Here is a 13,116-nt window from a genome sequence, read left to right as displayed (position 1 = left end):
TACTGAATGTGCCATCTGCAAACCACATATCAGATGTCAATAAGTGCTGTAGCCAGCTCTGTCTTCCGAAGATTAATATCCGGTCGTGACCTGGTCCGCTATCACAAAGTAAAAAATTTCTTCCACTCCTGGTTGAGGGACATATATCCTGTAGCATTCTGGCACAATCAATTGTTGTAAATCACTTGGATTGGTGGGGGCGTTCAATACATAATTACGCTTTCTGCTTATCATTCTCCTCAAAGCAGATATATTAGGAATGGCTGGTAGACTAGCTTGGGATATGTCTGTCAAACATTCATTAACAACTACAGTCGGTGCCTCAAGGGTTTCCTGTGCTCTCTTTTTTATTTTAGTTTTCATGAGTGCAACCTCTACTTGTGCAGCAGAAGCATCATGCGAATGGCTGTTCAGCTGCCTCACCACGTTTGCAGCTTTAGTATGGAGACGTGCTTTGCACCGGTTTTTTTGCTCACAACGCCAAAATTTCACTTCGCTGTCACCTTTGCTTGTTTTGTCAAAGACGTAAAGGAATCCGTTATGAACAAATTTTTCTTTACCATGTTTCGTTGATACTGCCTCAGCCATCATATGGGTATGCGAATTGGTTTAGTTACAAAATATATAAAAAAGATGGTGATAGAACGCACCAGCACCCAACTCAACGCACCCGCACCAGCAGCCAACTCAACTGAGGCTAATTCACAAATAAAGAAATGTTATTTTGGTGCCAAAACGTCAATAATGCCAATATATAACGCCAATATATAAACAGATGGTGATAGAACGCACCAGCACCCAACTCAACGCACCCGCACCAGCAGCCAACTCACCTGAGGCTAATTCACAAATAAAGAAATGTTATTTTGGCGCCAAAACGTCCGGCGCCAAAACAGCCGGCGCCAAAACGGTTGGCGCCAAAACGGCCGCGCCAAAACGGCCGCGCCCAAATGGCTGCGCCAAAACGTACCTAACCCGTAAAACCCGCATCCTGGATTGTTTCACAAAGACAAGGGCTGGGATTCTCCCCTACCCGGCGGGGCGGGGGGTCCCGGCGTAGCGGAGTGGCGCCAACCACTCCGGCGTCAGGCAACCTCATGGAATTCTCCGCACCTTTGGGGGCTAGGCCCGCGCCGGAGTGGTTGGCGCCAAAACGGCGCCAACGGCCTTTTGACGCCTGCCGGCTGGCGTCGGGGCTGGCTGAAAGGCCTTCGCCGGTTCGCGCATCCGCCGGTGCGTCAGCTGCCGCTGACATCACCACTGGCGCATGTGCTGTAGGGAGGTTCTTTTCCGCCTCCGCCATGGTGGAGGCTGTGGCGGCGGCGGAAGAAAAAAAGTGCCTCCACGGCACAGGCCCGCCCGCCAATCGGTGGGCCCCAATCACGGGCCTGGACACTGTGGGGGCACCCCCCTCCCCGGGGTCCGATCGCCCTGCGCCCCCCCCCCCAAGACTCCGGGGGCCCGCTCGCGCCGCCAATCCCGCCGCCACCAGAGGTTGGGGCAGCACGGTAGCATAGTGGTTAGCATAAATACTTCACAGCTCCAGGGTCCCAGGTTCGATTCCCGGCTGGGTCACTGTCTGTGCGGAGTCTGCACGTCCTCCCCATGTGTGCGTGGGTTTCCTCCGGGTGCTCCGGTTTCCTCCCACAGTCCAAAGATGTGCGGGTTAGGTGGATTGGCCATGATAAATTGCCCTTGGTGTCCTAAAAAGTAAGGCTAAGGGGGGGGGTTGTTGGGTTACGGGTATAGGGTGGATACGTGGGTTTGAGTAGGGTGATCATGGCTCGGCACAACATCGAGGGCCGAAGGGCCGGTTCTGTGCTGTACTGTTCTATGTTCTATATGTTCTAGGTGGTTGAAACCATGGCGACGGGAGAGGCATCTCAGCGGCGGGACTTCGGCCCATCGCGGGCCGGAGAATCGCCGCAGGGGGCTCGCCGATCGGCGCGGAGGGCATGCCGATTGGCGCAGCGAGATTCCTGCTCCCGCCAATTCCCGGGTGGCAGAGAATTCCGGCCATGGCGGGGGTGGGATTTTCGCCGGTCCCGGGCGATTCTCTGACCCTGCGGGGGGTCGGAGAATTTTGCCCAAGATATCAGAAGTGATGTCCTTTCGGTCATGTTAACTATCCTAAATCCCATTTGATTACTTATTACTGTTATGTCTGAAAACTACATGTTTAATGGTTAATAATGAGTGTACTCAGTACACTCCCTATAATTCATTTCGATCCTTAATAAAGTAACTTATGTAAAACTACTCTAGTGGCATGCTAGCTATTCAGTTTTAAGAGGTATCATCGCTGAACCCCCCCCCCCCCTTCAGTGACATGTGGGGGAGGTGGGGGGGGGGGTTGACCACACATGTATCATGGGGATCCGCAACTGAGCAGGGCCGCACTTCCTTGCCTGCTGCCGACCTCCACGTTGGCGACCTCCCTTTCCTCCGGGCTGCCAACCACGTCCAGTGCCCTCTGCTCGGGCACGGTGAAGGGCCACAGATCTGGTGGTCTTCTCCCGCTCCCGGCGGTTGTGCATGGCATTCTCCCAAAGGGGGGGCGGGACAAACAATGACACTGTTAGACATTCCACGCAAGCAGCCCAGTGGTTGGGTAGATGATGGCATCAGTGGTCAGGGCACCCGGCCATTGCGGCTGACATGGGTGCTTGCATATAGGGCAGGCTGGGGATTCGACCGTCCCCTTTGGGGGGAGTGGGAGAGGGTTGGTGCCAGGGGTACAGTGCTGCCCAATCACCCTGGCCAGCCTGAGGAGATTGTGCAGTTTCCTCCTGCACTGGATGCCAGTCTGGGCAGCGTTGCCCACGGGGCTGACTGCATCTACCACCTGCGCCCAGGCACGGCGAACGGTGGTGCCTGGTGGCCTTCCTCCCGGGCCGGGGTAAAGGGTCACCCGCCTCTCCTCCATGGCGTCAAGGAAGGTGTCCAGCTCAGAGTCCCTGAACCGTGGCACTGCTCTCCTCCCAGCCATCTTGTTGACTCGGACAGTGTGTTGGGGGGGAAGGATCATTAAAGTGCGGCTGCGGCGTGTGAGCCTCATGTGCAGCAATCACGAACCCAGTGAATCCGGCGCCATTTCACTTGGAACCAGTTGGGTTCCAAGTGGCGATGATGCTAGCCCATTTAGAGTTGCTGAATCGGTGTACCTGTTGCGCCATTTTTGCTGTCGTAAAACACCACCGTTCCCACGCTGCGTCAGCACTTCATCTCAAAATCGGAGAACCCAGCCCCATTTCTCTTACAACTGCCGGACTGTGAATATCAGGCCAATTGTAGATCTTCCAGGTCTGAAACCACTGGGCTGGTTTAGCTCACTCAGCTAAATCGCTGGCTATTAAAGCAGACCAAGCAGGCCAGCAGCACAGTTCGATTCCCGTACCAGCCTCCCCGGACAGGCGCCGGAATGTGGCGACTAGGGGCTTTTCACAGTAACTTCATTGAAGCCTACTCGTGACAATAAGCGATTTTCATTTCATTAGGAAAAGATGCATTCAGCCAAATACCATTATGCTCAGCAGGGAGATGTCTCAATAATTGTTGCAATCAGTGCTGCCACCCTTGTTCTTGTACAGGGTCATTCACAATAATTATATGTAAGCTGTGTGTATTTCCTCAACCTTAAAGTAGTATTTCTTAACTTAAAATAAATTCCAGCAGCAAGCTTTCTGGTGATTTTTTTAAAAAAAGGAGATTATTTATCATCACACACTTGCTCAGGATGTTTGAACACAACATTTCAATCCCTTCTCTCATTCAGACTATCAGACTTGGAACAGCTAGATACAGATGAAGTTAAAGGCATATTTACAAAAAATTGCATTTATAGCTCAGTCTCTATATAGATGCAAGCCTGATGCCTTTTTGGTGAGTTGGTACTTTAAACACAAAGGATTCTTGTGAAGCTGCTGTGGGACTGAAAACTGGCTGAGAAGAGCAGGGTAGCATGGTGGTTAGCATAAATGCTTCACAGCTCCAGGGTCCCAGGTTCGATTCCCGGCTGGGTCACTGTCTGTGTGGAGTCTGCACGTCCTTCCCCTGTGTGCGTGGGTTTCCTCCGGGTGCTCCGGTTTCCTCCCACAGTCCAAAGATGTGCGGGTTAGGTGGATTGGCCATGCTAAATTGCCCGTAGTGTCCTAATAAAAGTAAGGTTAAGGGGGGGTTGTTGGGTTACGGGTATAGGGTGGATACGTGGGTTTGAGTAGGGTGATCATGGCTCGGCACAACATTGAGGGCCGAAGGGCCTGTTCTGTGCTGTACTGTTCTATGTTCTATGTTCTAAGATACACATAGGCCAGGAACAGAAACGGTGTCATGAGACCCTGGCTGGAATCAATATTGGCCATCTCAAGTCAATGCATAAACTCGTTATCGCTATATGGACTTTGTGCTTACCCTCTCCAAAGAACAGGACCATGCTATGAATATGTAACAAACTTCCAGACACAGGATGAAGAGCAGACAAAAGAATTAATCAGACTCCATAATGAGCTGATGGCTGGTCAGACGAGGGTGTATCAGAGGACAACAGGTCTTCATTGAATCACCATGGATAAACAGGAGTATCCTGACTTTCCCATTAACAAATTGGGGTCTGAATGGGACAATGGCCAGTTGCGGGCGTATACCTCTGACTCAATCCTAGTTTCCCCGTATAAAGAAAGGAACATCAAACAGCTCTTGAATGATAACCTGGGAGTCCCCAAGGCACAGCCATCGCAAGAAGACGGGACTCTGGGTTTTGAAACCCATGGACGATATCCACATTGAGTGATCGTAGACTGGCCAGCCTCCTTCACAAAGTGCGGGTAAAACCCAAAGCTCAGCTGTGAGTCGGTGTCATATTTTGTTGAGTGAGAAAATTGTGAATAAAATTGCGTTAAACCATGAACCAGTTTTGTCCTTTGTTTATCTCGCAAATAAGGGCACCTGGGTAAAACTTTTGAGTAAGTAAACTGGTCAAAAGTATCTAAGGTTTTACAGGTACAACACTGCAAAGTCTCTTATAAACAAATAGCCCGGAGGTTGGTTCTCAGGTGGACTTGGAAGGTGGAACATGACAGTATTTTGACTGCAATAGAAGATGTTCAGCTATGATGGTTCAACTGTTTCAGATGTTTCCTGGTGCTTCAGATATTTATCACACACACACTAACACAGATTTGCTTTGTTCCGGTTGTATTATATAGGGTGAGATGGTGACGTAGTGGTACTGTCACTGGACTAGGAATCCAGCGGCGCAGACTAGTGTTCTTGGGGATAAGGGTTCAAATCCCACCACGGCTGCTGGTGGAATTTAAATTCTATTATTACATCTGGAATGTAAAGCTAGTCTCAGTAATTGTGACCATGACACCATCATTGGTTGTTGTAAAAATCCATCTGGTTCAACAATATCCTTCAGGGAAGGAAATCTGCCATCCTTAACTGGGCTGGCCTGCATGTGACTCCAGACCCGTGGAATGTAGACTTTTAACTGCCCTATGAACTGGTATTGGAAGGCAAGCCACTGAGTTGAAGGGCAATTCAGGATGGGCAATAAATACTGACCTTGTCAGTGATGCTCGGATCCCATGAAAGAATAAAAAATAACTTCAGTCCCTGACAGTTAATTTCAATCACATGACTACAGGCGCCTATGGTATCCGTACCACCACAATATAGCAGCAGTTCACTGGTGGCACGGTGGGGCAGTGGTTAGCATTGTTGCCTCACGGTACTGAGGACCCAGGTTCGCTCCCAGCCCCGGGTCACCGTCTATATGGAATTTGCACATTCCCCCCGTGTCTGCATGGGTCTCACTCCCACAACCCAAAGATGTGCAGGGTAGGTGGGTTGGTCACGCTAAATTGACCCCTAATTGGAAAAAAAAAGAATTGGGTACTCTAAATTTATTTTTAAAAACAGTTCGGTCCTCCACTTTTCCGCTGAGCTCAAATATTTTCCTTTGTTCATTATAGCACGTGTCAATAGTCTAGAGATTTCATATTTAAACTATTAGGTGTTTAAACCTTTTGCAACCATCTTAACAGAGCTTTTGGCCAATTTCACAAAGTCCATAATATCCAATATTGGCATGTTTGTACTGAATGTAACAAGCTTTGCATCACACACATCCTGGGGCACTGCCCCCTCCCTCCAACAGAGACAGAGAACTGTGTGCAGATGCTGCAGAAGTGCTGGGTTCCCATGCTTGTTGAGTTCAGGGGATAAGCATCATGGCAAGTGAGTCAATAGCTTTGCTAAACTCCCCTAACTGTGGGTTCAATATCCAGTTCTGCCATAACAGGCAGGCTTTCTATGTTGTTTAGAACTTCCTTGGTAGGTGTACTGCTGGTTTAACACAGTGGGCTAAACAGCTGGCTTGTGATGCAGAACAATGCCAGCAGCGCAGGTTCAATTCCCTAGTTCAAGCCCCTAGAAAAGCGACTAGGGGCTTTTCACAGTAACTTCATTGAAGCCTACTTGTGACAATAAGCAATTGTTATTTTATTATTACTGTCCCTGGAGTACAACTCAAGGTAGTGTTCCACCCATCTTCCAACTGTTTATTAAGCTGGTGATGACCGCCCCTTGGTTTTCAATGGAACCATTTTCTTTGTTAATAGACATGTTGCCCTTTTGATTCCTTCATACATGCCCCCAGCATCCCCTGAGTCCAAGGACATCTGGACATTCTGATAACCAGTAGTCATTTGTGCACTATCTAGCAGTCTGTTGGACTTTACTTCACTTCAAGTAACGTTTAGTGCATTCAGAGTCCTCTTGCTTGGATCTCCTATGTAATTAATGAGAGTGGGCCACTTAGTTTCAATGACAGGATCCATCACTGTAATGTTAGTCTTGAATCAGTCAGCATTTTTCCACTCTTGCTTCCCATGTATTGAGAGTGCGATATTGTGGATTGTGTCACAAAGTGTATTCTAACTCACTTCTGCACTCTGTGTGGGAATCCCAGAGAGCGTCTATTCAATCGAGTTGAGAAACTGTTGTTTTTTATCTGGGCACTCAGTATGGCCGAAGTTGATACATGGACGACATTTCTAGTTTGAGTGAGAAAGCTATTCAAATGTTGCATCCTTATCTTGGTACACATCTGATGGGGTCTGCATTGCAGTCTGGGTGGTTGTGATCATTGAGAATGCTGTTCAGGTAGTGACATCTGATGATGATCAGATCTAGCTGGACCCAAAGTCTTGACCTTGGATGTCTCCAAGACACTTTGTGGCATGCTGCCACACTGCTGCCTCACAGTGTCAGGGACATGGGGTTCATGTCCACCCTTGGATGGCTGCCTGTGTGGAGTTTGCACGTTCTCCCGGGTGGTCTGGTTTCCTTCCACAGTCCAATGATGTGCAGGGTAGGTGGATTGGCCATGATCAATGTGTAGGGTTACGAGGATAGGGTTAGGGAGTGGGTCCAGATAGGGTGTTCTTTTGGAGGGTTGGTGCAGGTTTGATGGGCCTAGTGGCCTCATTCTTCATTGTAGAGATTCTATGGATGATTTGTTCAGTAGGATTTTTGTTACATAAAGCTCGTGGAAGCAGAAAAGCTCAAGTAGTTCCTGTCCATTCTCGTTTATTTTCCCATGATGACTGAAGCAGAAGGTCCATGCCTTCTCTTGAATGGAACTCCACCAGTAAGTAAAGATGTTCTGATTTAGGGATTCTGCTGATAGCAGTGTCAAGCTCCACATATGGTGGAGCACAGCATTGAAGCATAGATACTCATGAGATTAACTAATGGGGAGGTGGTGGAGTAGTGGTATTGTCACTGGACTAGCAATCCAGAGACACAGGGTAATACTCTGGGGCCATGTGTTCAAATCCCACCAGGGCAGATGGTGGAATTTGAGTTCAATAAAAATCCAGAGTTAAAAAAGTTTAATGATAACCATGAAACATTGTCTTTAGGGCAGCATGGTAGCACAAGTGGCTTCACAGCGCCAGGGCCCCAGGTTCGATTCCCTGCTGGGTCACTGTCTGTGTGGAGTCTGCACGTTCTCCCCGTGTCTGCGTGGGTTTCCTCCGGGTGCTCCTGTTTCCTCCCACATGATAAATTGCCATTAGTGACCAAAAAGGTTAGGAGGGGTTATTTGGTCACGGGGATAGGGTGGAAGTGAGGGCTTGAGTGGGTTGGTGCAGACTCATATCTGTTTTGATGATGCCACTTTCCAAAATGGTCCTGCTGACATTAATCATGGTTTTCCACCCACTGTGGTTGACTGGGCTCTCAACTGTGTCTCAACCATGTAACCTCTGTATTCACCCCTTCCCCTACCTCCAAGAGCCAGGATGCCCTCACTTTTCATCCCACCAGCCTCCATATTCAAAGGATCACCCTCCGCCAGTTCTGCCAACTCCAGCATGATGCCACCACCAAACACATCTTCTCATTCCCCGTCAACATTCTGCAGGGACACTTCCTCCGGGTTACCCTGGTTCACTCCTCGATCACCAACACCTTACGCCTTTCCATGGCACCTTTGCATGCAATTGCAGAAGATACAACACATGCCCCTTTATCTTCTCCCTGCTCATCATCCAAGGGCCTAACACTCTTGAGGTGGCACGCTTCACCTGCACATCCTTTAACCTGGTCTGTTGCATTTGCTGCTCCCAATGTGGTTTACTGCACCGAAAGACTAAGCGCAGATAGGGTGACCGCTTCGTAGCACCTTTGGTCCGTCTGCAAGCAGGACCCAGACCGTCATGTTGCTTGCCATTTCAACTCACCATCCTGCTCACATGTCCACATGTCTGTCCTTGGCCTGTTGCAATGTTCCAGTGAAACCCAACGCAAACTGGAAGAATAGCACCTCATCTTCTGATTAGATGCGTTACAGCCTGCCGGACGTAAGAACAGACTGTGAACTCTCTTCTCCATCTTCACCCCATTTTTACTTCTATCAATGTATTTTACTTCTTTCCTTGATTCATTTTCCATCCCACTTTCCATCTTGTTTGTCCATTATCACCGTCTCCCTTACCCCCACTCCACGAGGGCCATCTGTTCCCTGTCCCAGGTTATCCTTTGACACACTGCATACCTTTGTTCTGCCACACATTTAGATCTTAATGTGCCACTGTCAACACCCTTCTTAGTCATGATGTGGACTCCAGTCGCTCCGTCTGGACCTGTAAAGATGTAATTACCTGCAATTCAAAGTATCGTCTTGCATCATTGACTTTGTCTCTATGTGTTTCTGGAACCCATCTCTTCATTCACCTGAGGAAGGCGCTGCGCTCTGAAAGCTAGTGATTTGAAACAAACCTGTTGGACTTTAACCTTGTGTTCTAAGACTTCTTACTTCTTAGTCATGATCACCATCACTTATGTTCCCTCTTTCTTTTTGTTAATCACTCCCTAGTCTCCACCAATCGCTGGTCCTCTTTCTAGTCCCATTGCTCCACCCCTCCGCCCGCTACCACAGTATAAATCTCAACCTATTTCCAGTTCTCTGCAGCTTTGATGAAGAGTCACCCGGATTGGAAACATTGGGCGGTATTCTCTTCCCCCCGCCCCGCCGGGTGGGAGAATTGCCGGGGCGCCGCCCGAATCATGCCACGCCGTCCCGACCCCCGCACGCGATTCTCCCACACCCCCGAAACCAGCGCTGCGCGAATTGCACCGGGCTGCTCGGAGAATCGCTGCAAATGGCGGGCGGCGATTCTCCGGCCCGTATGGGCCGAGCGGCCGTGCATAAAGGCCGAGTCCCACCGGCGCTGTCCACACCTGGCCGCTGCCAGCGGGTACTCGTCGCGAAGGCTTGAGGGACGGCCTGCGGGGGGGGGGGGGGGGAGGGCTCCGGAGTGGCCTGGCACACAATCGGGACCAACCGTTCGGCGGGCCGGCATCTCTGTCGGCGGGCCTCCTTTCTTCCACCAGCAAGCCTGGATCCATCCGTCATGTTTGTGCGGGGCGGCCTGTGGGAGGACGGCCACCGCGCATGTGCTAGTTGGCGCCGGCACAACATGTGCATGCGCGGGACCCGTGTCTTTTACACGCCGGGTCTCTGAAGCCGTGTCGAGGCCCCGCCCCCGTAAATCCCGCGACGCCCCTGCTAGCCCCACGGAGGGGTGCAAATAGGGGTCAGGGAACGGGTGTAAAACACTCCGGTTTTTACTCCGGCATCGGCACTTAGACTCCCGTTGGTAGAATCCCACCCATTAGCTCTTTTCTCTCTCTCCACAGATGTTATCAGACCTGCTGAAATTTTCCAGCGTTTTTTGTCTCTGTCTCAGATTCCAGCATCTGCATTAATTTGCTTTTGTCCGATTTGTCCAGAGCTGGGAGTTTGGTTTATGAGTATTAGAGCGTGTCCATATTCTGGTGAGCCTGCACTCCTGCCCAGACGCCAGACCTCCACGGGTGCCTCTGAAGTTTTAACTTGGAGCGGCCAGGGACCCAGTTTCCACGTCTCGCCACAAGGAGGCAGAGCTGTGGACTTGCCGATGGAGAGTGCGTGCTGCTGACTGGAAGAGACTAACACATTTGGCTGCCCTGTTCTCATTGCTGCCAGCCAACGGTGTGAGTTGAAAATGAGCAGCAAAGTGGCACACGCAAAAAAGGGAGGAACCCACACACCGGACACATATACCTAATTTTATTCAGACCGTACTTATTTAACTAAACCCGCTCTGTGTCGTCCTCTTCAGAATCAGAGAGTGGCAGTCAGTCGGCAGATGGTGCGTCCCCCCGCTCGGCGATCGCTCCGTGTACTTTGTGGGGACTGTCGGACTATCCGCGTGGTTGCCTGTATGTGGAAAGGGTGCGAACAAGGCTTCCCAACCCCTGCCTTCGTTCTCCCAACCCTTGCCGGCCGTCGAGGTGACCCGGGAAGCCAGCGCTTTCTGAACCTTGCTGCTCCGTGTTATGTTGAGTGTATATCGCGGTTAGAGTCACAGCACTGACTATGTCAGTCATACGGGAGAGCAACAGCTATCAGGTTGAGGTGACAAAGAGCCTGTTAATAGATATGATTTTCATACAATTTGCAGTCTCGATTATCTTTTTCACTGCCCCCTTCCCCAAAGTCTCCCGGATCGATCTGTACATGAATATGTAAATATATGTTCAATACACAAGTTCAAAATTGTTTCAGCCCCATCGTAACCGAAACTCTTACTTAGGGGGTAAAGGTGGATGGTCAAAACAACACGGGTTTGGCGACTGATACCCCGGGGCTGGCGTGGACACAGTAAATGATGATTATTGGATGTACTAAGTTCTATGATTTGAGTTTTATTCTCTCGGTTTCCTTTCTGAGGGGGGTGGTTAAAGGCGGGGGTATCTCACCGTTGGCCAGGGGGGATAAAAAGGGCGAAGGCAACGCGGGACATCTGGGTGAACAAAACGATAGATTTAAAAAGTCACTTCACTGAGGCAGCTTTCAAATAAATCGCCACCCGCAGAGTTAACACCGGCGGCAAAGGGAAAGTGGCGTCGCATGGCGGGGGCTTCTGGCGGGGCGGGAGTGCAACTTTTGCCAGAGCAGCAATTGGCGCTGACTGGCCACGGGAGAGCAGGATTGCTCCTCCGGTTAACCGTGTGACTCACATCACAAATAACAAGGCGGAGTCTGACAAATGCCAGCCTGTGTTGTTTTTTTGGGGGGTTTCACACACAGTTGGGGGAAATAAGGTGGTGGGAAGTTTGCTGGCGATGTGACAGAGCCGCCAGAGGGGAGGCGCGAAACCCGCCGATTCTCCGCCGGCGGACTGAGGGCGCCAAATCTTCCACGCAAATTCTCTCTCTCTCCCAGTTCGGCGACCCTGGTGGATTTTATCAACGTCTGTAATCTTTCTGACATGTTCAACTTCCATTCTTAACTTTTGTTGGCGAATGGGAACCACACAAACTTCCTAGGACTTAACAGAGAGAGAGAGAGAGCGAAGCAGAGCTGCGGGAGGTAGGTGTGGAGATCAAATGTTTGTCCAAGTTAATGTTCGGTTGTGAAGCGGGGATTGCTGATTCATTTTTGTATTTGACCCTCCTCCGCTGTTTGCCACTGAATTTTAAGCTGGGTTAATGCGATGGACTCTTGGGGCGTGGGGAGATGTTTGTATGTCTGTAACTCGCCATGATCACCTAAATCTTGTCCCGCCCCCCCCCCCCCCCCCCCTGTAAGTCTTGCTCAGCGGACGTTCCCAGGCACTTACACAACCATGTGGGGGGAAAAACACGTTGATCTTGGCAACCAGTGCTGTGCCTCGAAAGGGAAGAAGTCGTCAGATTGACTCTCGCTCTCCCCCCCCCCCCCCCCCGGTGTGCTAATTAAATTGCCCGTGTGGTTTAGAAAGATGTACAAACAAATAGACGGAAACTGACGAAGCCCTTCATTCCAATCTGGCGGGGCTATCAGTGAAGGTGGGGACGAACACGAGTTTCTGCTGCCGTTGCTCGCGGTTGACTCCCCGGCTGAGGTCAGTCATTGACTGGGCGGGAAGGCGGCCAGATTTCCTGTTGCCCGGCTTCACGTTCCTGTGGAAACAGGTTGGCTCAAAGCGCGGACTTGATATGTCAACGCTGATAGCAACTTGTAGCGTCGACCCTTCCTTTAGACGGAGAGAGAACCCCGTTCGCTTCCAGGGTTAAAATCCCCTCCCCTTTTTTAAATTAGCCAAAATCATGTACTCGTTAGCGGAACCCCCACCCCCCACACACACGCTCTGGTCCTGTAGTCGCTCAGTTTAAACTGCGGTCCGAGGCTGAGATACAAGGCGCAGCGTGATCAGCATTACTCTCCATTGGGAACAAGTAGTAATAATAGGAACTCCCCCAGTGCTGTGATCCCATCCCCAAGGTGTGCTTTTGCTATTTGCGGTGGTGTACATCGATTCCATTATCGATTCTATGGGGCAGTGGAGAGATATTACAGAGCAGTAAATGTCAAGCCATGCACTCCTCCTGGGCAAGTGTCCCCCGCCCCGGATCTTTGTAAAATGTACCCAAAGCCACTTCCCGAACAACCATCCCGTTTGGTGCTGCCTGCACGGTTGTGGGCTCAGTGGTCCCTGGGGCAGAAAGGTCCTGAGATTAGCCCCACTCTGGAAACTTCAGCACACGATTTCTATCTGTCAGCGCTGTGCAATGACTGGG

At 50.4% G+C, this 13,116-nt stretch overlaps 1 protein-coding gene across 3 annotated transcripts in view; it reads left to right on the top strand.

The window, feature by feature from the left end:
* Positions 1-11,526: 11,526 nt before the first annotated feature.
* Positions 11,527-13,116, top strand: part of cpne2 (copine II) — a 360,136-nt gene continuing 358,546 nt past the window's right edge. The window contains exon 1 of one of the 3 annotated variants that reach the window (XM_038806867.1): positions 11,527-11,926. The gene's annotated coding sequence lies outside the window, so the exon portion shown is untranslated. Of the gene's footprint in view, positions 11,927-12,318; positions 12,441-12,489; positions 12,511-13,116 lie in introns of those variants that run through there. The other 2 variants (XM_038806868.1, XM_038806869.1) reach the window with 2 other exon arrangements.

Source organism: Scyliorhinus canicula, chromosome 9 (genome assembly GCF_902713615.1).
Source record: "Scyliorhinus canicula chromosome 9, sScyCan1.1, whole genome shotgun sequence".
Classification (NCBI taxonomy): domain Eukaryota; kingdom Metazoa; phylum Chordata; class Chondrichthyes; order Carcharhiniformes; family Scyliorhinidae; genus Scyliorhinus; species Scyliorhinus canicula.
The sequence above is the reverse complement of the archived record's forward strand: the minus strand, read 5'-3'. Positions and strand labels throughout refer to the sequence as shown.